Below are 3,426 nucleotides of genomic sequence, written 5' to 3'. Positions count from 1 at the left end.
TGCTATAGGCATTTAGTGAGTAGAGGCCAGAGACGCTGCTAAGATAAACATCCTACTACACGCAGACCAGCCTCACAGCAAAGAATGACCTAAGGCTGAGAGTCCTGAATTAGATTAGGTCTAAGGAGACAGTAACGAGAACTTCTGAAACAAAGCAATGTTCTTCCATGCTGCACTCCCACGAAACTTGGCGCTCCCTCAAAGATATCCTTCCCCTGATATAGAGTCTTGGTGTGGCGCTGTATGATAAGCACTGGGCTGCTAACCGCAAGGTTGGTGGTTCAAACTCACCAGTCTATACAGGGTCGCTGTGAGTCAGAACTGACTCCATGGCACTTCACAACAACAGTGGTGACGAAAGGAACAAAGCTTTGAAGCCAAGACCTAGGCCCAGAGGTAAATTGGATGGAGGGAAGGACATTACTGTATGGAACACATGTGTCTATTAGTCTTCACGAAGTTCATAATGTAGGCAAAGTCTGAGGTAATTAGCAACCCTTGTCTGTGTCTTATGAGACAAACTACTTAAAAGTGACTGGTGGCATTTCAGCTAATAATGGTAATAATAGTAATAATGTTGTTGTTGTTGTTACTAAGTGTTATTGAGTCGGTTCCAACCCATAGCGACCCTATATAGGGTTTCCAAGGAGCAACTGGTGAATTTGGATTGCTGACCTTGCAGTTCAAACCAACCTTGTGGTCATGTGCTTACCTTATAATACCACATCAGGACTTGAAACAATAATAACCATAACAAATATTATTAATATAATATTAATATTAAATATAATAATGGTCATATAACTACGAGGTCAGCAACTGCTCCTCGGAAACCCTAAACAGGGTCACTATGGGTCAGAACCGGCTCGGGCACTAACAACAACAAATGACCCCCAAGTATGTGGAGTCCCCGGGTGGTACACTCGACTAGTAACTGAAAGGCTACATGTCTGAGGACGTCAGAAAGGCCTTGCAATGTAGCTCCATAAACAAACAATTAAAACCCTGCGGTACACACAGGTCGCAACGTCAGAAATGCCTTGGATGGAAACAGATTTTTTAAATATAACATGTAAAGACAAAAGCAGGATCTGCACATCAAAGGAGGAGTCCCGGTGGCGCAATGATTAAGTTTTCAGCAGCTAACCAAAAGGTTGGCAGTTTCAACCCACCAGCCCCTCCATGGGAAAAAGCGTGAAACTCTGCCTCCACAAAGATGGAGTCTTGGGACCCCTGTGGGGTTAATCTGTAAATCTGTCCTTCAAGGTTTGCTGTGAATTGGAATTGACTCAACAGAAATGGGTCTGGGGACATCAAAGGCTCGGATTCTTTCACTTGTTCATAGGGTGAGCTCAAGTGGAAACTGATGTGTGTCTGTTTCCTCATCCCCTGCCTGATGAGGCCCTTTTCTACCAGAGGCCTCGCACTGCTTTGTCACTATGCAATGACACCTTGAGGACAGAGGCCAGCAGGTCTCTGGTTCACAAGCTCAGAATATAAATCCTGTGGGGCAGTTGTCCTGTCTCCCCCGCGCCCTGTCTCAGCCCCGCAGCAGGAGCCCGGAACAGTGTGGGCACTGAGGAGACCCCAGAACGAGGCTGCCAACAGCTCTTGGGTTTGCTCGTGGTAAGGCCTGGAAATCCGGGCACCTGGTGCATGTGTCCTGGGCCCTGAGGCTTAGCTACATGGATGAAGCTGTGCTGCTCACCTTAAAGTTGGGGAAGCCGGGGTTAGAACACACCAGAGGCTGCCTCTGATGAACGCCCTTCCTGAACCAGAGGAAAAGGTCTACAGAAACTGTGTTTGAAATCTGGAAGCCTGAATAGTCTAAGGGGGAAACGCAAAATGGTCAGTCAGGCCACAATTTGGGAGACAGTTAAAAAGATCTAAATTGAAAACCCCGATTAGGAAAATTAAGCAGAGACCAGAACTAGTGTAAGAAACTCAGCAGAATCTGCATTTTAAAATAAAAGCTCCAAATTGCACTGTAGCATTCAGAAACCAAGGAGCATAGCTGTCAACTGCTTCCAGATAATCTGTAAAACAGCTACTAAGTGTATCCAAAAGCCTTTCAAAAATTCAAAAGCTAGACATACCTTCTGAAAACAGAAGTGTCTTATTACCATATAAACTCCGGGCTGTAGTCCATTTGGACTCACAGGGACCCTATAGGGGAGCGGAGAACTGCCCCATAGACGTCCTAAAGCCGTGAATCTTGATGGAAGGAGTCCTGGTGGCACAGTGGTTAAAGCACTCCGCTGTTAATTAAAAGGCCAGCCGTTTGAATCCAGCAGCTTCTCCATGGAGCAGCCTTGGAAACCCTGTGGGGACCCTACTCTGTCCTACAGGATCACTGACTTAGAATCCCCTTGATGGAGGTAGGTTTCAGGTTCTGGCAATCTGCCACACTTGTACCCTGAGGTAGAGTGCTGATGGGTCCGAGCCTCCAACCTTCCAGTTAGCAGTTCAGCGCTTAATCACTGGGTCACCAGGGCTCCTGTATGCACATGTTTTTAAATTTTAAAAAATAAAAAACTTTGAAATTATTTTTGGCTAAACCTCACCCAACACATTTGTTCCCCTTTTCATTTTCGGTTTCCTTTTGAAAATCACTTTTATCAACGGAGGATTTTGCCACTGGAACAATTGTTAAAGCCTCATTAGTATTTGGTTTTCACTACTTGTATGAACTTGTGTTGTCGTTAAGTGCCATCGAGGTCACTTCGACTCATAGCAACGCTGTATAGGGCTTCTGAGGAGTGGCTGGTGAGTTTGAACCACCGACCTTGTGTCTCAAACGACCTGTCAGACCAGTGCTTATTCTACAGCACCACTTGTGCGACGTCAACCTACAACTAAGGTGGAAGGAGCTGTGGGATGTGGTAACTAAGTTTTGTTCCATCTTCGCCCTCTGCTTCTTTCTGCTGCTTCATTTAGGTTCTGATCAATGCAACAGATTCTGGTGGTAAATTACGTTTTTCTTTTTGTTGTGGTTGTTGGTGTTGTGAAGTGCTGTCGAGTGGGTTCCGATTCATAGCCACCCCGTATAGGGTTTCGGAGGAGCGGCTGGTGAGTTTGAACAGCAGACCTCGTGGTTCAAACTGACCTTATCCTATGGAGCCACAGTATGTGCATCCTAAAGAAGGCTTCAGAAGCTTTTCAGAAAGAATCATTGTTTTAATATATTTTAAAAAACCTCACTGATTTCCTTTTGCCAATTATTTACACTTTCATTGTTGAATAAACTTAAATACTTAATGAGAAAGAAAGTCAGAATCTGCCCATTCGTTCTATGCCTAGTCGCTGAGCCCTTTCTGTGAGGACTAAAGGGAAAACAGTGAACTAAAAAGCTGTTGTTGTTGATTTGATTCTGACTCGTGGCAGAGTACAACGTGTGTCAGAGTAGAACCGTGTGTCAGGGTACAA

The sequence above is a fragment of the Chrysochloris asiatica genome, unplaced genomic scaffold (genome assembly GCF_000296735.1).
Source record: "Chrysochloris asiatica unplaced genomic scaffold, ChrAsi1.0 scaffold00184, whole genome shotgun sequence".
NCBI lineage: Eukaryota > Metazoa > Chordata > Mammalia > Afrosoricida > Chrysochloridae > Chrysochloris > Chrysochloris asiatica.
Note: the sequence above shows the minus strand (reverse complement) of the source record.